Source organism: Callospermophilus lateralis, chromosome 6 (genome assembly GCF_048772815.1).
Source record: "Callospermophilus lateralis isolate mCalLat2 chromosome 6, mCalLat2.hap1, whole genome shotgun sequence".
Taxonomy (NCBI): domain Eukaryota; kingdom Metazoa; phylum Chordata; class Mammalia; order Rodentia; family Sciuridae; genus Callospermophilus; species Callospermophilus lateralis.
Genome location: NC_135310.1, coordinates 60,290,409 through 60,317,559, shown reverse-complemented (window position 1 = coordinate 60,317,559; position 27,151 = coordinate 60,290,409).

Here is a 27,151-nt window from a genome sequence, read left to right as displayed (position 1 = left end):
TCAAAGGCCGCGTATTCCTTTAAACCAGGAGTCTGCACCCAAACTTTGTATACACAATATCAAAGAGTAAATATTTTCAAGTTTGCAAACCATGAAATTCCTGTGGCAGCTATCCAACCCTGTCATTGTGCTGTAAAAGAAGTCACAGATAATTTGTAAACAAACAAGTGTGGCTGAGCTCCCCCCAAAATCTTTATGGATACTAAAGTCTGAATTTCATAAAATTTTTAGGAGTCACAAACATTATTCTTCTTGTGAGTTACTTTCCTGAAATCATTTTAAAAAGTAAAAATCATCTTCAGATCACAGGCCATGCAAAAATAGATGACAACCCAAATTTTCCAATAGCTTTTAGGTTTCTAACCTCTGCTTCAAATGACATAGTGTCTTACAGTTCCCTGTGCAAAGGACCCTTCTGCTCTCCTATTTGTTTGCAGAGTTAGCTCCTCAGTTGAGTTAATGGTGAAGCCCTCGACACATTAGAACCTCCCCAAGATGTATTTCCTCTTCTCATTTTTTATTAATAGAAAAGGAATGTCTGCATCACCTTTGCATGATTCTTTAAACTCCCTTTCAAAATGTTTTACTGAAACTTACAGAATGGCAGTATCAATATTTATGCAAACATATATATATATATATATATATATATATATATATATATATATATATAATCAGTAATTTTCTTCCAGGATACTCTTTCCAACTCTCAAGATTTTCCTATGATTCATTGAGTTGTCCTTTCCTTCTATTTCCTTCTAGAATGATCTTGACAATGTTATCATAGGATGCTTCTATACTCTCAACTGCAATGGTCAGATTTTTCCAGGAGATAAGAGAATTTTCCTTTCCACATGCTCTCCACATGCTCACCAGTTGCTAGGACTCTCACATGAGGAGCCCAGTATTCAAAGAACAACACCACAGTCTGAGGTTTGAAGTCAGTTGAGTCTAGTGATTACACCAATTGTGTGGGGGACTCTTAACAACCAAAGCTTTTAAAACTTCCCTGGGTTTCTCCTTAAATGAGTGAGTTTTTTTAAAAGGCTTTAACATGGTGTTTTTTGCATCTTTACAGACTTCCTTCCCAGCCATCAAAGAATACAAGCTCCTTGGTATTTATGATTTCAAATCTTTTTCTTCCATCCTCAAAGTATTTTGGACACTTCCACAATAAGCTTTATAGAAGCTCTAGGATTCTGCTTCATGTGCTGGTTCCTTGCTATTGTCACAATCCTCACCCTAATAAAACATGAAAAGGTTAAAGCACTTGTATCATCAGATCTACCAAAAAACATACATTCCCCAATGTAAGAGAATTGAAATCCAAATGAGGAAAGTGAGGGATAGAAGAGAAAAAAAGCAACCCTCTCTGAATGTCAAATAAGAGGAAATATAGATGAAATCAAGACGTTTACAAGACCAAAGAAATTCCTTGTTTGAATATCTTGTATGGTCTGTGCTTAATCACTCATACTGATGTAGGGCAGGAGACATGCAAAAATGAATAAAGCAAAACCATTTATAATTCTATTGAAGGTCCAACAAGGGTTTCCAAAGTTTGAGTGTTTATATCATCTTTAACATAATTCAGTGATCCAACTATGATAAAATGCATGGCTATACATTTATTTAACTTATAAACAATTGGCATAAATCATCTCCAAAACTATTTATAAAGTTACCACTTAACTGCATTCTAGGTTCAACAGTAGCTAAAACTAAACTGGAACAGATGCATCATTATGCACAGATTAAACACAATGATAATAATAGCAGCTACTATTTATTGGACACTAACCACATACCATGCAGTCTTCATTTAATCCACTCAAAAACCCTACCAAAAAGCAATATTTTGGTTTCTATCTTACAAATGTAACATTTTTAAGTTGAAATGGACCTTAAGTATTATGAAGTCCTGCTCTATTCTTTTATACAGAGTAAGAAACTGGTTTCCAAAAGACTGTGACTTGTCATGGGTCATATATCCACAAAGCTGTGATTAGCAGACTCCGTGACTTTAGAGTCTACTTCCTTCCTAGTACAATCTTGTCTCCAAGGCTCCTGTGGGGCAGAACTTGTACAGATCTGGAGTTAGGATCTGTACTATGAATCTTTGGTCCAGTGAACAGAGCCTAGTAAACACTAAATGTTCTTATTTCATTCATTAAATATTTACTGTGGTCTTAACTATGTGTCACACATGATTTTAAGAGATGTAGACAGAGCAGTGGAAAAATAACCTAGCATACCTAGCATACCCTGAAGAATGTTTCCCTGTTAATATTTTCTGTATAGAATACCTTTCGGCTTTTAATTCCCAAACTTCCTAGACAATACCTATCATTCAATAAAATATTTTTAGTGTCAATATTTATTGGGGAGGTGGTGAGAGGTATTTAGAAAAAAAAAACATATTTTCCCTAAAACTCAAATACAAGTTTTTAACTAAACATTATACATGAAGATCTCAAGTTATACTATGAAAGAAATGTTAAAACATCAGAATCTCATGAAGACATTTTGCAATTAATGCTGACAACATGGGGGATATGTCTGGAGAGCCTCTGGCTCCAAATGTGACATGTTCCTGTATCTATAGCAACTGCCTATACTATATAACTTACTTATCTGCTTGAAGCACAGAGAAAAGGATTTTTATGTATTCTACATTCTTATCTGATTTTTTTTTAACTGTATAAGTGTCTCGCTACGTCTTAGTTACATGTTGGGAAATAGGTTGTATGTCTTGGATTGATATGCAATTCATCATTTTTTTACTACTTATAATAATAGGAAATAGGTTCCCAGTTTACACTTCACACAGAATACCTGGTTTTCCGGAGGAGATTGTTAATATTAAAAGGAAGCTGCCTGGTAGAATCGAAATCCCAACTCAGGCATAGCACACCTTCTAGAGGGAACAGAGACAGTAAATATAATACTGAATATATTACATAGTCAGTTAGATGGTGATAAGTACTAAAAGGAACAAGGGAGGATGTATATATGTGGCAGAGAAAACACAGTTTGGAGTAGAGCTCTTGGGAACGGTCTCACTGAGAAAGAGATGCTTGAGTAAAAACCTGAGGCATAAAAGCATCCCAAGCAGAGAAAGAAGTTTAAGAAATTTTCATGGTAAATTTCTGGAGTAGCAAGTTGAACTTTGGCCAGAGGAATCCAAGCGAGGGAGAGAGTTCACAGTGGCGATGTCAAAGAAGCCAGGAGAGAGTGGGAGAATGCACAGAAATAATTATGATGGCAACCATGGCAAAAACAACAGTTCTTTTTCTGGTATGAATCACTGTCACTCCCCCGCGGCATTTTTATTTTCTTGGTACTTTACCTAAGATAGCAGCCTTGCACAGACATCTTCCCCCATCTGCTTTCTTGAGAATTGTGTGATCATAGAACACAGTTAATTATAGGGAAGGTCTGCTTCACGGTCACTGTTATTTCAGTGACCAATCAAATCCTGCAGCACCAAGCTCCATTAGAGAGCCCTTTTACTCCTCATTTCCTAAACTCCCATCTAGTACCACATAGCACAAGGAATGTGTCCTGAACTGCTGGAGGCCATTATTACGTGATACGCTGATAGATGCTGACAGAGAAGACAGTGGAATCTGCCTTCCCTAAAAACATGTTTAAGAATGGAAGCTCTCCCAGAGGACTGGGGTCCCATCCAAGGACAGAGGTAAGAGGACTTTGATGAGTCCTCTCAACACAGTGATTCTTTTATTTCTCTCTGATGAGTCTGTTGTGGGTAACTATTTAGTGGTTTTAAAGATATTTTATTTTTCTCATGGGGGAATGCATAAATCATATACAGGTTGCTGTCAAGTTGAAATGTTGCTCCAGACCAGATAGGGTGTTTTTTTTTCCCCCTCTTTACATACCAGAGGGCTTCTGTCATGAAATCTAATGTGATCCTGAAATGCTTAACAAAGATCAAGACAAGAGGGAGGCAGAGGTCACACCCAGACACATGGGCTGGGACAAAGAATTAACGATACAGATTCTAGTGACAGCGCTGTGCTGACACGGAGGCAGATGAGGAGAAAGACACAGAAACTTTGAAGGTGAAAAGGAGGATAAATCAAAGAGGGTAGTCTGAAGAATAAGGAAAGGTTTTAAAATAGCATCTTCGAGGAAAGTGGCAAGTTGAATCCTCTTTTGTGATGGTACCAGAATGTTTCTTCCTGCTTTAGAGCAGCTTAAGTTTATTAAAGAGAGACCGTCATCCAAAGAGTTTAAATAAGGAAGGGTAGAAAAGGTAATGGGAACTTCTCCTGGATATCTGAATGGCCAATGATTTATTACAACAATAAGAGAAAATAAAAATCATAACAGAGTGCTGGGAAAATAAATTTCATCACATCTTCCCACCATTACATTTGTATGTATTTTATTCTTATAAAATCAAGACTCTTTTTAAAACTACAAGTTAAATATAACTAAGTTATATAAACCCAGTCTTTTTTCTCAAGAAAAAAAATATGGGAAACTTCAATATATATAAAATAGATGTAGTGTTAACTTTTAAAGCAAAAAAAAAAAAAAATAATCAACAGAAACATGTTGACCAACTGTGAATAGTATAAAATGAGAAGCAAATTCTTTGGGGGAAAAAGTCGTTTCCAATTTGGATGCCAAGAGCACTAATCGCCTCCCACTGCTCAGCTGTGATTCCAGCGTCTGGGAGGTTCTCAAAGGGTTCGAGTGTTAAGGAGTCAAGAATGAGTGTGGATGAGTGTGGAATGCATCTTGTAGTTAGAATCACTTCTCTCTGGTGATTAGAAGTGAGGAGAGGAAAATGCCACTTATTGAGTTGCTCTCTATATTAGGAGCTACCTTTTAAAATAATTAAGAATGTTGCTCATGATTTTCAGCACTCCAGAGCTAGAAATTATAGCAAAATAATTGTGCACCCAGAAAGTTCGTAATCATGAGTCCATGAAATGTCAACGTAGAGATAATTCTACTGTCAGAGAGAAAGACATTTTTCTGTTACTAACAAAAGATTGGAATAAGATATGATTTTTTTAACCAGAGAATGACAGACACGCCACAGAGTGACATAGACAGACCAAGGGGACCATGTCACTGCCTCAGTGAAGGGGGTCAAAGAAATGGCAGAAGAATGAAAGGCGTGAGCCCAGGAAGACTTCTCTTTGACTGTAGTGATGCCATAAAGTTTGTTATTAGGAAATGGACATTTTCAGTATAATGGAAAATGTGATTTTCACAGTAAATGCTCTGGCTAGAGTCTGTCCCAGTGTTCTTCTTCCCAGGGTGGCACCTGTGAAGACTTCAGTCACTGAGCTCTGTAGCTGTCCTCTTTTGTCTTAGCATCAGGACTAGTCTTCAAATCAAGACCCTAAATCACAGGTAATCCTTCAGGTCCACTTTATGAAGGAGGTGACATTTTACTAAAACAAGTTTTCAAAGTATTGGAACAAAACACTCAAAATATAGAATGCTCTATAGGCCAAAGTGTGACCCAGATATTCGTAGCATCAAGAGATCTTAGCTCTGAAAGTTCCTTTGAACATAAGAGAAACTGATCCTGTATTCTCTTCTAAATTCATAAATATGGGAACTGAAGTCCCCCCAGATTAAAGCAACGTGTACAACACATCTTCATAAGTGGATGATAAAGAGTGGTCTACACATTTTAGTTAGGTTGTGGTGGACTTAGAAATAATGCCCAGATTTTCCCATTCTTTTTTGTAAGTTCTCATCATACTCCAGACCTCTTCGTCTTCTCATCGTATTCAAACCATCATAGATATGATTCCACTTTTAAGTGAACAGTTTAGAATATGACTAAGAAAAAAGTAATTCTCTACCTCAGGGGTATGTGTTTTATGTGCCCCAAATTGAGAATGTATCCTCTAGTTCAAAGAGTCTATCTTGCTATCACTACCGTTAACTGGCAGCCCTGGCTACACTATGAGCAAGTAAGGATACCGTATTATTTTTAAAAGTTCAATTAGTAGTAGAGGATTGACTTCTGTAAATTCAAAAGTTGTCATGTGATAACTCAGAACCCAACTTATAGAAAGATATGTTATTATCTTTGCTTGATTTGACATCATGGTAATAATGTACATTTATTTCATCACTTCTCATGAAGAGGGGTGACAGGGCAGGTCTACAGCTGGGTTGACAACTAAAACTCTTCTGTATAAATTAATACAGAATATGTATCTTTTTGACCAAATCTCTGAGGGCTTTCCTTCTTGCTGAGAGGATGGTAAGAGAACTGGTTTAACAAACAAGAGTATTTTTGTATCAGTCGCATTAATATGATCATCACAATCTTGGCTTTCTATGAGGCATCAAAATTAAATTGTTGGAAATTATACCTGCATATCTACTCCTCCCTGTTGCACTGAACCATAAGATAAACATAATCAGAAGAGTCCAATGTTATTTTTGTTATTTTCCAGTTATTCCTAATATACATGATATAGGTATTTTTAAATTAAATATTACTCAATTATTTTAAATAGGGTTCTTCTCTTCTCCTTGACAAACACTTTATTGTCTCCCTTTTAATTGAGCATTTCTTTGCTCTATTATCATCAAACTTTATGATTTTCCTACTAGATTTAGGTAAATTATCCTTCTAATTATAATTTTAAAATATATATTCATACTTTCATTAAACATTATGCCCCAGGGTATTCAATCTAAAGTAACCAAAACATTCATATTAATTTTCTTTTGAATTGATAAGATGGCAAATAAAATTATTGCCATATAAATATAGAGAGAGTAACATAAATAAATATATATATTTATATGTATAACCTTTATAAAGTGGTTTTATAAACTGAAAGGAAACTAAGATATTTTCGAAAAACTTTTGGCAGTCAGGTTTGGGTCTATCTAATGTGCTGGCTCATTTTCCTCTAATTAGAAACACTCTGGGAAAATCCTTAGGGAAGAATTACTACAGACAAGAAGTGAATTTGCTTTGGTTATCCAGGCCTTGTCTTTTCAATTAATTAGAGCTGTGCTAAGGAAAGTATGACTCCTGAAGCAATTAACATGCTCTTTGGACAAAAAGAGTAAAGAATCAGCAAAGTTATGGTGACTAGGTGACCTAACACATGGAGAAACTAACTTCTTATTAGACATTGTTCTAAAAATGAAATGTAATGACAGGAACTAGTTTTGAGTTACAGACAGATAAAGAAAAATTGTTATACCATCAAAGAAGATGTTTTAAACATTCTAATCTAAAAAATAGTTTAAACAATAGAGGACTTTTGAGAATAAGCAGCTGACCTATCTGTGTTTATAGCCAAGGGAAGACATCATTCCTGAGTGTTAGCCCACACTTTAGTGCAAGGAAGGTTGAGAGACTATGTTTTCTAGATTCCAAACCTGACTCCATTACTTACTAGCCCCACATCTTCAGCAAGTTACTCAAAAGTTTGCCTCCTCCATTTTCTCATCTATGAAACAAGGATATCATTCTCTTTAAATTCAAAAGATAGCAGAAAAAAACAGGTAGAGGACTTACTTCCAAGAGTTATTCTGAGAGTTAAATGAGATGATATATGTAAAGGATATATAATGATGTCTAACCTAGAGTATGTGCTATAGAGAAGCATTACCTACAGTTAGCGTTATTAGCTCTGGAATGTTCTTTCATAACTTAACTCATGCCTTGCTCCTTCCTCCCCATCACTCACCTTTCTAATTCATTCAAGTAGGACTCCTCTCTGCCCTCACATCCACCTTACTTTGCTGTCTCTAGGTGTAGTAGTTTCTGAGGGTTGCCATGACAAACTGCCAACACAAATGTATTGTCTCACAGTTCTGGAGAACAGAAGGCTGAAATCAAAGTGTCAGCAGGGTTGGTCCCTTCTGAATGATCTGCGGGAGCATCTGCTCCCTGCCTCTCTCCTGGCTTCTGGCAGTTGTCTGAATACTCTGCATTTTTTGGCTCCTTGACCCATTACTACAATTTTTTACATCCATCATCACATGGCTTTCTCTCTCTGTTTTTATCCACATCTTGTTTTTTTTATTGTCATAATAAAAGTAATTGGCCATGACTAGTATCCTTGAATTAGGACTATAATCCACCCGAATCCTGGATGACTTTATTTTAGTTCAGTTACCCTATTTCCAAATAAGGTCACACTCACAATTCCAGTGATGAAGACTTTTATGTATATGTGGGTAGACATAATTCAACACACAAAAAACTAGGTTTTTGTTCAATTGTTTCCACATTCTTGGAATTCTTTTCCTCTTATTTACAGTCTATTTCTGTATTTCCACCATTTATAGCAGACTTAATTTTTTAAAGTACCAACAAGTACTACTGTACTCATCTCTCTTCATGTTGCCAAGAATTTTAGAACTTAATATTTCTGGTATCCTAGAACTTTCTGCCAAGCTAGACTCTGAACTATTAAAGAATAAGTGAATCTTAGGGCATCTTCCATTCCCCATGTTATTTGGCACTCTGATGGATAGAGAATGGACTCTTTATAAATATTATGGATGGATTGCTTCTTTATTAGTTGAATATATTATGCCTGTGTGTATTGTTTGCCTCTGTTTATGAAATAATTTGGAAATGAAAGAATTTGGAAATGAAAGAATGACATCGTCAAGTTGTATCTTATTTATGATGATTATTAGATCAGGGAAATTAATTTGAGAGCTCTTTCAAAAGCCATTTTAATAAAAAGCATGAAGTCTTTGGTCCTTGATCAAAAATAACTTAAAATCTAGATGGGAAGACAAGGATTCGGCAGAGAATAATTAGCAAGAAAGAAAGCTTTATGTGTTGTGGCATGATATAATTTTAAAGTAAAGATTTAAATTCTAACACTGAAATAACTAGAAAACAAGGCAAAATGATACGGAACTAATTATGTGGGACAAACTATAGGTGCAAAATAGAGAATTTATCAAAGTTATGCTTCAAGCATAAGACTGCTCTTAAGTATATTGTGGAGGAAGGGTTCCTTTTACTTCAATTAACTCACAAAACAGATGTTTATGTCATTTGATTATTTGACAATTAGAGTAATGATTTATCCTCTAGAGGATTTGTAGTTGTGTTTTCTATTCTATTTACAGATCAAGCAACAGAAATCTGATTCACTTATATTAATGTCATACAATATCACAGATGCCACCAGGACCTTGACACAGGAATTCCTCTTCTCACTGACTGGAGCAGAACCTGAAATCTCAGGACCAGAAGAAGCATCCCTGACTGGTCCCTCTTGGGATCACTCCAACTAAAGAATTTCAACCCATATGTTGTAGTTGAAAGCTGTCTGCTGGAAATTTTAACTCATGGGTCCTAGCTGTGTTGGGCCACACAGGACCAAGTTTAATCCCTCTCCCCAATGACAACGTTTCAAACAGCTAAAACCTGTTATCAGTCTCACTGCACTTTCTCTCTCTCTAGCCTAAGCTGTATGACATGTTATCAAGACCCTTCCCTCCCGATCACGCTCACCTGTGTGTGCCTCACCTTGTCTATCACTCTTAAACAGTGATGCCCAGAATGAATACAGCTTCCAGGTGCTCACTGACAGCGCAGCATGTTTACAGAATAAAACGTCTTCTGTCACCTGTCTCTTCTCCCACAGCAAGAGCTCAGGTCTCCACTGTAGAGAAATTCCCGTACAGCCTCCTTATTGGACTACTCACCACTAGAGTACTCAAACTATTCCACGTGTTTTTCATGATGAAATTATAATAATAGGATAATAGCACTTCAATAATGCAATTATTTCTGAAGGCCCCCTATTTGCAGCATGAACATCAGTAAAATTCTGTTCCTTCGGAAGGCATGAAAGATGGCAACAATTATCTCTTGTCATCGTGTTTAGCTCTGTTTCTCCCAAATTTTCTACTCATTTTTCCATGGGTTGAGTTGTGAATTCCTAAAATTCACCTGTGGAAGCACTAACCCTCCAGTACCTCATAATGGGGTCTTTTTAGAAATAAAGGTCACTGCATGTGTGGTTAAGATGGGGTCATTTAGGGTGGACCCTGATCTCCTATGAGAGGTACATTTATAAAAGGGGGGCATATGGATACAGAGACACAGAGAAAAGGATACCACGTGAAGATGAAGACAGTTTTCTACACACCAAGGAAAAGAGGCCTGAAACAGATTCCTCCCCTCAAACCCCTCAGAAGGAGCCAACCCTGCCAACACACTGGTTTCAGACTTCTGGCTTCCAGAACCATGAGACAATCTCTGATTTAAGCCTCCCTGTGTGTAGTACTTTGTTTGGGCAGCCCTAATGATCTAACTCACCATTCTTGCCCACTAACCACAAAAAAAAATCCCAACCTCCAGCAAATGAAAATATGAAGAAATAATCATCCATCAGCTCTAAAAGAAACAACTCCAAAAATCAGTGATTTTTAAAAAGCAAACATTACTTTAGCTCAGGATTCTGCAGATTTTAGAAACGAGCTAGGCTCAGCTAGACACTTCTTCTAGGTTGACCTGTTTTCCGCTGGAATCACTCTGCAGCTGTCTATGATGCTCTCAGCCAGGACAATTGAGGATGAGGAGACATCCCTTCACATGGTCTGTCATCCTTCAACAACCTAGCCCAGGGGTTCCAAGAAACTAAAGAGGAGAAAACAAAATTTTTTTGAGGCTATTGTGAATGGGATAGTTTTCCTAAATTTTCTTTCAGAAGATTCATCACTGATGTATAGAAATGCATTTGATTTATGGGCAATAATTTTATATCCTGCTACTTTGCTGAATTCATTCATTAATTAATCATAGAAGTTTTCAAAACAGCTTGGTATTGGCACCAAATTAGACATGTAGACCAATGATACAGAATAGAAGACATGGAGACAAACCCACATGAATACACTTATCTCATATTAGACAAATGTGCCAAAAATATACATTGGAGAAAAGACAGCCTCTTCAAAAAATGGTTCTGGGAGAAATCCAGATGCAGCAAAATGAAAATAAACCCCTAACTCTCACCATTCACAAAACTCAACTCAAAGGATCAAGGACCTAGGAATTAAACCAGAGACCCTGTGCCTAATACAGGAAAAAGTAGGCCCAAATCTTCATTATGTTGTATTAGGCCCTGACTTCCTTAACAAGACTCCTAAAGCACAAGAAATAAAATCAAGAATTAATAAATTGAATGGACTCAAACTAAAAAGCTTCTTCTCAGCAAAAGAAACAATCAATGAGGTGAAGAGAGAGCCCACATTTTGGGAGCAAATTTTTGCCACACACACATCAGATAGAGCACTAATCTCCAGGATATATAAAGAGTTTAAAAAACTCTTTTTAAACACCAAAAACAAACAACCCAATCAATAAATGGGCTAAGGAGCTGAACAGACACTTCTCAGAAGAAGATATACTTTCAATCAACAAATATTTGAAAAAATGTTCAACATCTTTAGTAATTAGAGAAATGCAAATCAAAACTAAGATTTCATCTCATGGCAGTCAGAATGGCAGTTATCAAGAATACAGACAACAATAAATGTTAGCAAGGATGTAGGGGGAAAAGCACAATCATACATTGCTTGTGGGACTGCAAATTGGTGCAGTCAATATGGAAAACATATGGAGATTCCTTGGAAAATTTGGAATGGAACCACCATTTTACCCAGCTATCCCACTCCTTGGTCCATACTCAAAGGACTTAAAATCAGCATACTATAGTAATGCAGCCACATCAATGTTCATAGCAGCTCAATTCACAATAGCCAAACTGTGGAAGCAAACTAGATGCCCTTCAATCGATGAATGGATAAAGAAACTGTAATTATGGCATTTGCAGATAAACGAATAGAGTTGGAGAATATTACACTAAGTGAAGTAAACCAATCCCAAAAAAACCAAAGGCCGAATGTTCTCTCTGATAAGTGGATGCTGATCCATTATTGGGGGGTGATGGGAAAAATGGAGGAACTTTGATGGGCAAAGGAACTTTGATGGGGCAAGGGACATTTGGGAATATCTGGAGACCTATTTTGGTCACAACTAAGGGACAGGAAGCTGCTACTGTTATCTACCAAGAGAGGCCAGGGATGAGGCTAAACATCCTATAATTCACAGGATAGCTCCTCACTACAAAGAACTCTCCAGCCCACAAGGTCAATATTTCTGCTATTGACAAGCCTGGTTTTAGCCTACAACTAACCAACGCTGGAAAACCTGGGCTTGAGAGCTTTTCTCTTATCATTACTGCACCAATTAATAATCTCCTTTACTTGAAACTATCAGGAGAAATGAAAGGAGTGCTTCAGACCCTAAGAGCAAGCAGGCACCTAGGTAAAATGAGAATGACTATCCCTGCCTCTTAGGAGCTCAGAGTCCAGAAGGCTCTGCCTTCCTATATATCACCCAGACAGGAACTTCGTCAAAGTCCAACTTTCATCTGGGCCTCTGTTGAGTGTCCCGACTACTGGTCACCACGACACTAGTCACCATGATGCATGGCTTTTGCAGGGGAGACCTTATCTTTTTCATCTCTGGCTTCTCAAGGTCTATAGTGCTGTTGAATGAAGCACTAGAGGAATGAGTCCTGAAGAGTACTTGACACTGGTCACCATATTGACAGATAAAGAGGTTTGTTATATGTAAAACCTCAAAGATATGCAAAGCAGCATTAAAAAAAGGTTGGCAGCATCTATGCTCATTCATCTCAGATTCCAGCACCACCAAGTATCCCTATCAGAAGACAAAATTAGCTTTGTTATTCTTTTCATATAAAACTAAAATTGAGTGAGGTATCCCTGTGAATTATAAATCTACTCCAGGAAAGCCTGGTCTTCTATAAGACTGCCCAGTGCTATTTATGGCCATGATCACTATTTTAATTCATTGGAATTTTTATATAACACTTGATTACTAATTATTTTTCATTTCAGTTCTTCTTTTTTAAACTGGTTAACCTGCTTAAAAATATTTTTCTTTTACTTTTTGTTTAAATAAATAGTCCTGAACTATTGCTACCACATAGTTCAATAGTCATTGAAAATCTGTCATTTAAAAATGTTTCCCCTCATGTGCAAACATCTGGCTTACCCACTTAGCATTTTGAAATAAGTAGTAATTATTTAGACTCTGATTGGCATGATATTGGCATGACAACCTAAAACTCCAGCCTCTATTCCCAAACCTGGTTGCATTTTGTTACAAGCAGAATTCACTTGACGGGAACTCTGGAGTTTAATTTAGCATGGCATATCCTTGCCTTCCAAGATTTATAAGTACTTAATACTGCTTAACCACATATTAAATGAAATCAGGAAAACTAAAAATGTGTCTGGGTATTGGACATAAAAGAGGCGATAAAATTCTATAATTTGGATTTGGAGATTGTGAGATCCTGGAATTAAAACTTTTTTTAAAAAGACCAAAGAAGGAGAGATGAGGAGGAAAGGGATCGGGAGGAGCTTAGTAAGACATTACTGAAGATGCTCTTATGAACAAGCCAATTCCAGTGCACCCATAAGACTGGCACCTTAGCGTCCCTTCCTGGTCTCTCTGTGTAATTGAGATAGCTTAGTCAAGTCTTACCTGATTTTCAAAGCTCCACATATAGGTGTGCCCATTTGTGGCAGAGACTGACTACTTAAATTGCCAGACCTCTTTCCTCTTTCCCTGATACCAGCAGATGGTCCACAATTCTCAACCTCCCTGCAGAAGAGCGATATCACTGGGTTCTGGACAACAGAATATAAGCAAAAATGATGTGTGCCACATGCCATGATGCATGTCTTTCTGCCTCTGTTGGCTTGCTTCAGATAAGTACAGTAACCTTGGAAGCCTGTGTTACACAACACAGAGCCAAATGACAGAAAAGGCCTGTGCTGCCAAATCACCACTTGGAAGAGAGCCATCAGGTGACCATGAATGCTCATTTTATACCTCTCTTGGAAAACTCACAGAACTAAATATTGTGCCATATTACTGAGATTAGGGGATTTATCTGTTGTAGTGGCTAACGTTACCTTAACTAATGCACAACCCCTCTTAGAAAAAATTATCTAGAGAAATTAAGAGGAAAGGGAGACTTACGAAGAGAAGCAATAAACAGGATTTATGTATTCATCAATTTCTTTTTTCAATGAATAGTAAATTCTTTCTATGAGTTGGTTGTTATTCTAGGAACTACAGATAGTGAACTAAATTGACAACATTATAAGTCTGCATGAAACTTAAAATTTGACAGAGGGAATAGGAAGCAAATGAAGTTATATATAAGTAAAATACATAAGAACTCAGAGAGTAAATGTACAATATGAAAATATCAGAAAGGGGAGAGTCCAGTGGCAGAGAGCAATGGATAGGAAATGTGGCTCACTCTTATGGAACCATGGCTGGTGCACAGTCCAGGTCACACCTAGGGTCACTGACTGACAGAGGGAAAAAGGTGCCACAGAGATGGCTTTTACAACAATGGGTGGTTATGAGACAGAAAGTACCTTAGGTAACCAGAGGGGCAGGGTCTCCTATCTCAGGAGTCCCAGAACACAGTATTCTATAGGGATGAGTATAACTGGAATAAGGAGGGGGAAAAATAAGTACTTATACAGAACACAAAGATTTGCCAATCTAAAAAGTGAAGAGAAGCTGACAACATTAAATCTTCTAGCTGAAATGTTTACCTTCAACTTTTGCCCAACCACATGAAAGAGAGTTAAAAACTATGTAGAACTGGAGGGTAAAAAATTTCAAAGGAAAATTTAATTAGAATGCAGAACTACATTAAAAATAATAGTACGGTGATGGCAACACATTAGTCACAGTTTCTACCCATCGTAAGAAAAGAATTAAGGTCAGAAGCAAAAGAAGGAGATAAGTAATACTTAATATTCATATACACCTGCTTTAAGAAAGCTGAATACATACAAACTCAATCCAACCAATTAGATAACAGGGAGTGATTTCCTATGTTAAAAATAAAAGGATTTATAACACTATAAGACTCACTGTAGGCTTACTTGAAATACAGACTTTTCAGTGGGTATTTATCCCAAATGTATAAAAACTTTTCAAGCCAAGGATTCTTCTAGAACAAATGAACAAACTCCTTAGCATAAAACATTTAATATGGGAATTGGGGAAAAACTGAACAGAAACACATTCCAAATCATTTATGTGCATTTGTTTCATGCACAGACAGTATACTTACACTGTCTCAATTTTTGCAGGGCACAGATATTACAGACATTTGTAGAAAATTATGAAATTTATATTCTGAAACATACATTTTAATACATCTGTACCATGTAAGATACTTATAGTATTTCTCCATTGCCAGGGCAATACTAGGAACTTCACTCTTAGGAATTGCCATTATCATTGAATATTCCAATCAAGAGAAGCAAAACAAAGTCATATGATGCCATGATTAAAAATCAGCATTTTACATGGACAAAATAGAGATTTATTCCACCTATGAAGACTGTAACTGTGAACTGTAGAAGATGAAATATAAGTTTATACACAATAGAGTTGAATTAAAAATCAAAGTTTCTTGGCTAGCAATTAAAAGTAAAATACAGTCAGGCACAATTCTAAACATTTAACCATTGTTATCTCATTAAACACTGAAAATTAGTGCTATTTATAGCCTGTTCCAGAGAATGGAAAATACAACTAAGAAATATCCATTTGCTTTTCCAAAGTCACACAGAAGAGTAGATATATTTTAAGCCCAAGCAATCTGATTTACATCCCATGCTTTTAACCATTCCAAAAGAATATATAAAGATAGCAACAGAGGTCACAGGATTAAAGTTTATAAAGTCCACTGATACAGAATAAGATGGAACAAGGCCAGCAAAGTAAATGGTCAGAGAGATCAGTGACAAAAATTGCAAGATTAAGGATGGGTTCATCTTTGACATTCATTCATTTATTCAATAAATATTTATTGAATGTCTACCATGTGCCAGTACCATGAGAGTTAGTGGGGAATTAGAGGTAAAATCAGAGGTCACCTGCTACAATGGATCTTACATTTATGAGCAATAAATAGGAAATCCATACATGCAGAAGAAAATATCTGAGAGTAAGAAGTACTATACACTAGAGAATTCAAGACTGGTGATATGATGGAGTGATGAGGTGACTTATTTACATTAAATAGCCAAGAAAGAAGCCTCTTAAGAGATTATTTTTGAGATGGTATTTGAAAGACAAGAAGTAGCTAGCATGAGAAGTTCAGAAGAAGAACATTCCATCAGAAAGAGGCCAAATATAGAGATAAGAGATGGGCATAGCTGGCATCATTGTGAGCCACTCAGTGAACTATGGCTTAAGTTGAGGTTGGAAGGAGAAGAAGAAAGCAGGGTCCTGAGTAGGGATCTTTATTTCCAAATTCAATAGGAAGACATTGAAGGTTTTTTGCAAGAGGGTGACCTCACAAAATTAAACTTCAAGAGCATCATGCAGCAGTTTGCTTGTATGGAGAAGGTCCGTAGGAGAGGAACAGGAAGCTGGAAGAACACTAAAGAGGTATTGCAAGAATCCAAGCTAGTCAGAGGATGTAATAATGTGGACCAAAGTTGTAGAGACAGAAAAGGGGAGCAGTGGATTTGGGGAAAATATCTGGGAACTGGACCCAGCAGGGCTTGCTGACATGAGGAAAAAGGTAGAAAAAATTGGGGCTAAGCCCTTGACATTGCACAGAGTTCAGATAGAATGAGAGCCAAGACAGCATCATGCTCTTAGGGAAAAAACTCATATCTGAAGCATTTCCAAATTATATAGAAAAAGAAATTATAATCACAGGAAAGACATACATGGCTGCAGTTCAAAGACAGCGTAATAACAGTTTTTTAAAAACCATTATATGACTGCTACATCTGTCATTCGAATGACGAGTGGTGCCTGACCAAAGAATTCCAATGAAAAAGTTAACAGGCAACACAAGAGATACTTTCTAAAAGTCAGCAGTGCAGGCATAAAGGAAAATAAGTGTAGATTACCCTCACTTAAACCATATTTAAACCTGGATGATTTGTATATTCATTTAACTTTTATGAGTACATTTAGATTTTGGAGGACCTTCTCTTAGAATATGTACCAGAAGCAACTAATCCTTGAAATGAGTATGGCCCATTCAAAATAACCACTGTGAGAGAGAATAGGATTAATTCTACTGACATTGTAATTGCTCAAATTTATATATATGCAAAAATATATATTTTTATGTATACATTATATATATGCAAAAATATATATTTCCCATATATATGTATATACATACATATATATATATATATATATGTGTGTGTGTGTGTGTGTGTGTGTGTGTATATATTTTTTTTTAACTGCTCTATAAGGTTAACTTTCAGAGCCAGCAGCAAATTCTCAGACTAACAAGTCTGTGTCCTTGGAGGATGGTCTTATTTAGTCAGTTTGAGGTTGGGAGTATAGAGCTGTTGGTGAAGTTGCTGCTCCAAGATTGTCTCAGAAAGGACTAAGCAAGGGAGTCCACCCTCTGTGGTTTATGCAGGCCCTCAGACATATAGAAGCACTCAGACACAATAGAATGTCTGTATGATAAACCTAATTGCAGATTAATTCTGTGGGTTGAATTTTTCATAAGCAAAGCCATGGATATCAAAGAAACAAGTCTACATTGTCTGCAGAAGCAATTTTTTGCGTTCTATTTTTTTTTTCTCCCAGCAGGGTTGGTGGTGTGTTCCACTCCCGTATTGAGAGTTTCTTTTCTCATCATCCTGGATATAATATGGATTACTATTGATTGCTGTGTTTTAATATATCATGTTCCTACCTCTTGGCTGGGGGCAGTAGGGAGATGCATAATGAGAAGTTTCTCTGTGCCTTATGTTAGTACAAAGTGTATGAATGAGTTTTCCAAATTTTTTTTTCATTTCTGAGTTCCATTTTTTAAAAATGCCTACATGCAATTTGTCTAAATTTAAAATTTTAGGTACCCTTCTCATAGTTAGTTGTTTATTTGAATGCACCAAAATAAATGCCTGGCCTTTTCATAGATTCTATGGATTACAATATGGATGAGTGGTTCCAATATTTAAAAGAGCATTTTCTTCCCCAGAGTGGAAAAACCATTGACATTGCCTTTTCCCATCAAGTTTTTTGACACCCAGTGTTTCACTTGCACATTTGTTCACTCACACATGAAAAAAATAGACCTAAATTATTTGCTCTTAAAAATTGCCACTACTTTGTATGTTGTCGTAGAGAATGTATAATTCTGTTCACTTCCTTCGATGACACAAGAATGACTGGCCAGATGTGAGAGTATTGCTGTCGTAGATGAAATAGGCATCTTTATTACTCTTCTGACAATTTAAATTTAACAGCACATACACTTAAATTTACTGCACAGGATAAATTATGTATTTACTATACTTTATAATTGATTTCATAACGATTTTACTTCCTGTGACAAAATGAACTTTAGAAGGAATGGGAGCATTTCATTTTCTGAATCAGTCCTAGAATAATTCCTAGATACCTCTCACCTTTCCCTTTCTCCTCCAAACAAACACCACTTGTTCAGGAGATTTCCCACAGAGTTGACATCATGAAAATCTGGTGTTTATGTGGAGGACAGATTTTCTTTTGAGTGTGATGGAAACCTGATTTTTTTTTTTTTCCCAAAAGAGTAAGGGAGGACAAAGCTGATACAATGAGATGGAGGGGTCTTAGAGGTGGCCTAAATGGAGTCCTACTATCTGTGCCCTGGAGTAGAGCTGACTCTGATAGGAACATGTCCTGGGTTTGGTGGATGAGACTCTACATTTCCTACCATGATTGGAAGAGAAAAAGAAACTTCAACAGTCCCTTGTGGCAAACAGTTCCTTCGTTGTACACACTAAGCAACACTCATTTCCTTTGCAACTTGTTGTTCTTATGACAGAACATGTGTACATCCGCATTTGTGGCCCTTTATAATGCTTCTGTTTTGCATGCAGTCACATAGTTATGGGTTTCATGCAAGAACTTTCATTTGAGACTAAACTCCATTCCTGAAGTGTTAAAAAAAAAATAGAAGAGAACTCAAAAAAAAAAGTTGTTGTTTTTTTTACTTTTATAATCAATATAAATGTATTCTTTTGCTACAACTTGAGAATGACTACAAGTTTATTATCAAGATTTGTCTTTTATTCAAAAGCAAGCAAAGGTCAATTTAAAATGCATTATGCTTTTATTTTTAATCCTAGTTTTAAAGTAAATTAAGAAAAATCCAAATTTTAAAATTGAACAGCTATAAAATATTAATTTCTCAAGCCAACAAATAAAACCATCATATATTTACATATATATTAGTAAATAAATAAATATATTTAGGATTTCATTGACTTTATGAAACTTTAATGAAATTCAGGATATTCCTGCAATTATGAACATAAAACCAATATGATCTTCTGCTCTGTTTCTACAGGAAATCAAATTCTAGAAATACATAAGTGGACTCATTTAATTAAGTAAACTAGATAAGTGATACATGCCTGTTGCAGATGCATACAGTTTTTCACCATTCCAAAGAAGCACTCTTAGAAAAATAAAACTGCTTGATGATTCAATCATATTTCATCATAATAAAACAGTTATTCACATTCTACTTTTGATGTGAAAAGACATCAATTTCAGATGTGCTAGTCCTTCCTGGTTTAAGATTACAAATAGACATTGAGAAATCACACAAAGTTCCACTCCTGTGGATAAAGAATGAATCCCATATTCCTGTCCTCCTTCTGTTGTATTACCACTCCCCTATTTGTAGAGCATGACTGTTTAGGAATACCAACTTTTGGAGACTTCTCTTTATCCTTCACTCTCCCTATTTCACTTCATTTATACCCCATTTGTTCTATTTAAATCTTTCCAATTTTGTTTTCTGATAATAGTCTTATCATTTTTCTTTGTATTTGGTGGGAGGGTACTGGGAATTGAACCCAGGGGTACTTTACTACAGAGCCATATCCCCAGCTCCCTGTCTTTTTTTTTTTTTTTTTTTTTTTTAATTTTGAGACATGGTCTCATCATAAGTTGCTTAGGGTCTCGCTAATTTTCTGAGGCTGGCTTTGAACTTGTGATCCTCCTGCCTCAGCCTCCCAAATTTCTGGGATTATAGGCATGCATCACCACCCCCAGGTCATATTGCTTTTTGATTGCTGTCTTTCAACTCATCCCTCAACCCCCCCCCCACCCCCCGCCTTAATGTTCTTCTCCTTTTGAGGGCCACTTAAGGATACTGAGTGACACAATTTGGTCTAGTTTTACCTAGGTTACTATTATGTAATTATATTTTGTTTTCTGTCTTTTCTGACACTTTTTTTTAATGTCTCAATTTTTCAAGAAATGAACACCAAGAGAGGATTAAATGTGCAGTTTGTAACAGGGGAAGTAACTATGTCCAAGAAAGAGAGTATCACACTGCTCTGCAAGTTTTGCTCCAGTGATGGGAAGAAGCTTGGGGGAAGCACTTGGGGCAGGGTGGCACCCCAGGCTTCTACTCAAGGTATGGCAGAACCAGGAATGACCACACCTATCAGCAGACTGGGAGTACTAGGCTTCACCAGGGAAAGGTGGCCACTTTTGCATGACCAGATGTTTTGAGGACATTTTAAAGTTAATATATCCCCAAGGTTACCATTCAAATGTCTTCACCTATTTACTTATATTTCTAAGAAAGTTTTCATTTTAGTGCTATTTCACTCTCATCTGTCTGCATTACTTTGGGTTATATCCCTACCCTTCTTCATTTAGTCTCAACTTCATGTTCCCTGTCACAATGTCACTTACATTCTAATCAAAATAAAGCAATTGCATCAGTGCTATGGCCTCACTTCCTGACAGATAAATTTGTGAATGCAATGTTTAAAATGTCCCCATAAAACCAACTTAAGTCATTAAAAGAATGTATATCCACATTCTCATATAAATTTTTCTTTAGTGATGCTGAGACCAGCATGCAATGATTTACTATTACATGGTTAGTCTATGAGAAACTATCTTTGTTTATTTAGGTAATGGTCTGGCTATAATAATGCTAATGCTAGTGTTTCCTTCTAAAACCATGTGAACAATATACTTGTAGATATAGAAATAAGATTTCACAGCAATTGGGATCATCTTTGTCCAAACACACTTATAATATTGCTTTCTGATATGATGTTGGGAACATGATGCTAAGTTTTAGACATAAATGTTTTAAGGGACCTGGAACAGTCCATACTAGGTAACCTAGCCCTTGGGTTCAGTTACATAATAACTGAGGTTGAGAAAAGAGTTTAAGCAAGGATAAAATATGCTTATTCCAGGGATTGACATGAGAGACTAGAATCCAAATTAGGTATAAAAGGCAAATGTGAGTTAATGAGGGTTGGAAAAGATATTATTAGAGTAAGGCCTTACAGAACACCCCATGCCATTAATGAAATGCAGAAACTCAGAAAGATCCAAGTTGACTGGGATTCAATTTTGGAGGTAACAGAATTCCAGGGCTGGAAGCACAATTAATAGAAGCTAGCAGAAAACTTATATATAAGGGATCCAGTTCCCCAGCTATCATGTGACTAAAGTAGCAAAAAGGGAACACATTATTGTGTACAATTGGACGTTAAGACTAATTAAAATGATATTCTCCAGCTTCTTTAAATTTAAAAGTTTTCTAATAACTTTCATCTTTGAGACACCATTTGGTTTATTAAAATTCCTGCATCACCACCCTTTTTTCAGCACTATACTGTATTAGAAAACTCAACATTGCAGATGAGAATTTAGAGGCCAGCCTGATACATGGGGAAAACTTGTTCTGTCGATATATTCCAAAAATTATTTGGAACCCATTACTTAACAAAAGTATTTTATTTATAGTTTATTGATGTTTCATGCAATTCTTCCTAAGAATTTTAAGCCGTTTAATGTAGGCTAAATTCATTTTTGAATGTTAATATCTAGAAGGTATTCTATAACTATACCTAAATATGTGTTCATTTCATTAATTCAGTTGCCTTTCTGGGGTGTTACCTGTACTTCCCACATCCCAAATTTTGACTAGCACTAGCCCTTTTCAATATAGTTCTTCATCCCCACAGATGTGTCATTAGTTATTATCCTTCTTCATTCTACTAATAAGTTTGGCTTTATTTCTATGACTATTCCTTTTATTTCATTTTTTCAAGGGCTCCATATTCTTTTATTGTTTTGTGTCTTCTCTGACCTGTGTGTGTGTGTGTGTGTGTGTGTTTGTATTTTACATTGTTACATATTCCATAACTTTGTAAAACTCAGAAATATATTTGCTCACAGTTATGAACAATTGCTCATTATATGGTGACAGTATTCTTATAATATTGCTATCTGTTTTGTCTTATTTTCTTGCTCCTTTATTTAATGTGTAGTTGCTTAGATCTGGTGTTCACTGCTCTTTGGGTTATTACTCCTCTTTTGAAATGATGTTTTGTTTGTTTGTTTGTTTTTTGTAGGTCAAATTTTTCAGGTTTATATAGGAAGGAGATAGTCTGGACTCTTTGTTTGTTACAAAAGATGTAGGCTTAGCACTCCAGTACGTTGCATAGATCTTGAGGCTTGCAAAGTAAGCAGCTCCCCTCCTTCTACCTAGTCCCTACATTTACTTGAAGTTTTAGTCCAGAGTCTTAGGTCTTAGGTATCTCTTCTTACACAGGAAACAGAGATTACATTTCTATTTCTGCTTTTCTTTTCTTGTTTTTTTAAGCCTTTCAACAGCAAATATTTATTGAGAACTTAATATTTGCTTTACAGTATATTAAGGGCTAGAAAAAAGAAAGATCTGGTTCCTTTTACCTTGAATCTTAAAATCTAGCAATAATATTTTGGTTCTACTTATATGTTCCCTATTTTCTTTTATATTTATGTATTAGTGCAAATATATCTGCTTGTCTTTTAATGCATTTAGGTGATTTCCAAAATACATTACCTTACAATTCCCAATTTCAAATGACAGCTATCTTTTTAACCCACATTTTTGGAACAATTCAAAGGATCTTTTTCCAACTCATCACAATCAGATCTCAGAATGGTCTTATTCTGTTACTTGTTTATATGGCCTCTTTTGTTTGATTTTATACTGTCTTCATTCACAAGAAATTTGAGATGTTTGCTTTGCATTAACCAAAGTACATTCTGGGTGCTATGATGGTATCTAAGAAAATTTCTTTTCATTGAAGTTTATATTCCCAGATGAGTTGAAGGACACTTTTGATACTTTTTGGGATGTTGACCTAGGCAGGTTGTCTCTGGGAGGCTAGAGGCAGCCTTCAACCCCTCTGGAAAAAGCTTGATCTGCTGATGTTCTGAGATGCAAATGCTTATTCCATTTTTCCCTTTGTACTTCTTCTAAAGAGCACTTTTTGTAATCTATAGTCTATTGAATTGGTATCAAAGTTATCTCTAAACATAACAAGACCAAAATCTCCTTGCAAATAGCCTAAATTGAATTGAGCTGTTTAAAATTTCTTTGAAGACAACATTTCATGCAGACCCTGCCATCTAGTAATAATATTTACTGTTTGTCAAAATCACGTGTCGGTCTGTCAAGTACAATTGACATTTATTGTCTTCTGTCCTTGTTTACTGCTGTAGCAGCCAATAAGGCTAAGAAACTCAATCAGAAGCAAAATTTGATGCATTCTGCAACTCCTCCTTCCATGAGAGATCATCTTTTCATTATTTTCAGATAAAAATAAGGAGAAACGTAAAATTTAAGATCATGTACATATTTCAAAGACTGGTCTACAAAGCTATAGTAATTTTGTTACCAAAATATTACCAATCAATATCCTTTCCCACCATTTTGTTACATAATCAACGATCTAATGTCTATATCATTTATTAATCATGTTTGAATTCCATCTTATTAATGAAGCTCCTTACACCTTGAATGCTTTCTCCTTCCCAATTTTCATCTTTTTTTTTTTTGCTTGTTTACTCATTTTTTTTAGATCTTTTTTTTGATACCCAAGCCACCTTTTATGGTAAAATTCAAATTACACTATATTCATAAGGGTTTTCTGATTGATCACTAATAGATGTGATTTTTAAACCAATATTTAACTCTTAAAACATATCCTTCCTTATAGCTCTTACCATTGTATTTATCATTTTTAGTTATTTCTGAATTTGTTTCATACCATACTCGGAAGGAAGCATCTATGGCTTTGTCCTTTAGACCCAGAGCCCATTGGAGATAGATAGATAGATGATAGATTAAATAGATGATAGATAACTAGTGTCAAATAAGTTAAACTAGAAACTATAAGAACAATGTTATCACAATTATTAATTTCGCATTAGTCTTTTAAGTAACCTGCATTTCTAAAATAAGAGAAATTATTGAAAATTAATGAATTTTATTAATCATTTCTATGCATTACCTTTGCCTTAAGTGCAGAATTATGATGGAAATATTTTGAGGTATATGCACAAATTACTACTGGTATTCCACCCTTCTCTACACAGAGAAAAACAGAGATCTGTCAGAAAAGAACAGAGAGAAATTTAAATTTCACTGGGCATCCCTACCTGTTTCAGGTCTCACCCTGTCTTTAAATCCTCCCTAGCTTTCCTGCTCTTCTCTCTCAACTGTTCTTCCCAATGGTCAGGTGTTTATTAACATATGCTAAGGATTTTAGCCATCTTTTGTTATTACTGTTTCCTTCAAACTATACTCTTGGAAAAACTAGATTATACAAATACCTTCTTTGGTTTGTACATACAAAAATGTTACTTTGTTTTAAACAAATTTCATCACCTGTAAATCAAGTCCTGCCAGCAAAATGATATAGGCTGGGTTATTCAACTACAAGTGGCAGAGAGTATCTAATCACAGGAAAGGCATGATGCTCTGGAGACAATGTTTGCTACTCTCTAAGTCACCACCATAGGCATATCAAGCAGAGGGCAAAACCAGAAGGGAAAGAAGTCCCAGATGCTTGGTGCTTTAGGGAGACTGTGATAAGCCTAGTGTGACTAAAGATGAATTTGGTTTTGTTTGTATTATATTTCTACTTTCACATAAATGTTCTTCAAGTTTTAATTTGGGTGAAATATAACATTAACATAATAAATTGTAACTTTGTTGAGGGAATTTATAGACTTAAAAAACCAAAATCACATTATCTATATAGGAAGGGATATTATTACCTAAAATATCTTTAGAGGTGCTAAAAAAAAAAAAAAACTCCTTCTAATTGTTCTTCATCTTGCATTTGACTTCTTAACTCTTTAATTCCTGGGTAACCAATCCCCTGTGTCCAACTGGCCTTTCATCTGTACATGTAAACTGTAAAGGGGAAGCAGCAGATCTTAGGGAAAATCTCCAAGGCTCTGAGAGTCAAAGCAGCATGCTTCCTTTAACCAAAGCTACCAGGAACTATGATGCACAGGATAAGACCCTGGGTCTCAAAACACTAGAGTACACTTGGATTTTTTATAGTGCTTGTATTGGTTGGTATTTATGTGAAAGTATATAGAATTATACTTTATTGTTTTATTATAGTGACTTTGTTTTGTTGAAATACTTCTTGGTACATTATCTTGAGTATATCTTGGATATATGGTATTCATATATATATTTCTAGTCCCTGCACATAAATCATCTCATTTCACACTTAAAACAATGTTGTAAAATAGATATTGCTCTTCCCAGGAACATGGAAGGGAAGGAGAAACAGATACAGCATGAGTACTGCTCTCTGGTGATTCCATGAACTACACTTAGTTTTAATAGCCAAGAATGTCACAGAATGAAATATAACACTAACATAATAAATTGTACCTTTGTTGAGGATTTATAGACTTAAAAAAACAAAATCACATTATCTATATAGGAAGGGATATTATACATTACAAGTGACACTGGAATTTTGTGCTAATGTTTTGTTCTTTGAGATTCCTTTGTGTGCACCTTTAGGCTCTTTGGGAATGGGAAGAGAAGAAGGAAGGTTCTGTCATTAGCCTAGATGCACTTTCCAGAAACAGCTATTTGGACACAAGCCTGTGTGTTTCCAGATCCTGTGCTGTTTCTACTACATGCAGTTTTTTTTTCTCAGATATTATGATTATTGCTATTACTTAACCTGCAAATGCCAGTAATATTGCATCTTCTACAGTCTGAATCACTAATGGAGGAGAGCTAATAGTCCTCACAAGGAGGTGATTTCACACTGGGAAGGTGTTAATAGATAAAAACTGTGCAATTTGCTAAAATCGGTATGATATCTTTATTATACCTTGCGAGCTCAATTGGGCCAAATTTGACACTCTAAATTGCTATAATTTGGAGCTCTCTGGTTTTATTATTAAATATAAGTATAAAATTTTATATATTTGCAAAGAAAAGATAACTTTCCTAATATTTTTAATAATTAGTCATAATTATATGTGGTACTATGGTATCATTGCCTTCTTTGGATACTAAGAAATACAGGTAGGCTTTTCAAAGGTATCTAGAGCAGAAGGCACAGAGGGATTGGCCTGATACCAGCATGGAGATGGAGCATTCAGACTAGGCTCACAGCAATGGTAAATAAACACTCTGTGGAAAGAACTTATGATACAGAGGAGAACTAGAGATAACACTGGGAAGACAGGTTGGGTTCTGTCATAAAAGTCTGAATAACAGGCTGGGAGACTACTTTATTATACTTTGTGAACATTTATTCTGTTAAGTCATGAGGGGAGTGATATCATAGGAGAAGTTCTTAAATTATGGGAACAAAATGTGAGACATAAGAAAATCAAAAACAATACAGGTAGTAAAATCATTTAGGATGCAATTCATATCAATAAATGTGCTCCAAATAGAAAGCTCTAATATAAATGCTTGTAAGTTTCATGGTATTCTACCACAAGAACTCAAGTCACCCACCATCCTGGATGTTGTGTAATTGATTACTGCCAAACCTTCATGCAAAATACTTGGGAAGATATATTAACCAAGTACTCTTTTTCACCCTCACCACCTGAAATAGTCTTAATATAAATTTATAAGAATATTTTTTTCCAAAAACACAAGTAAACCTACCTTCTGCTAATTCCCCCCCCAAAAAAATTGTTTTTGAATTATCTATGGCTTCTTTCACACCATGAAGATGAAGT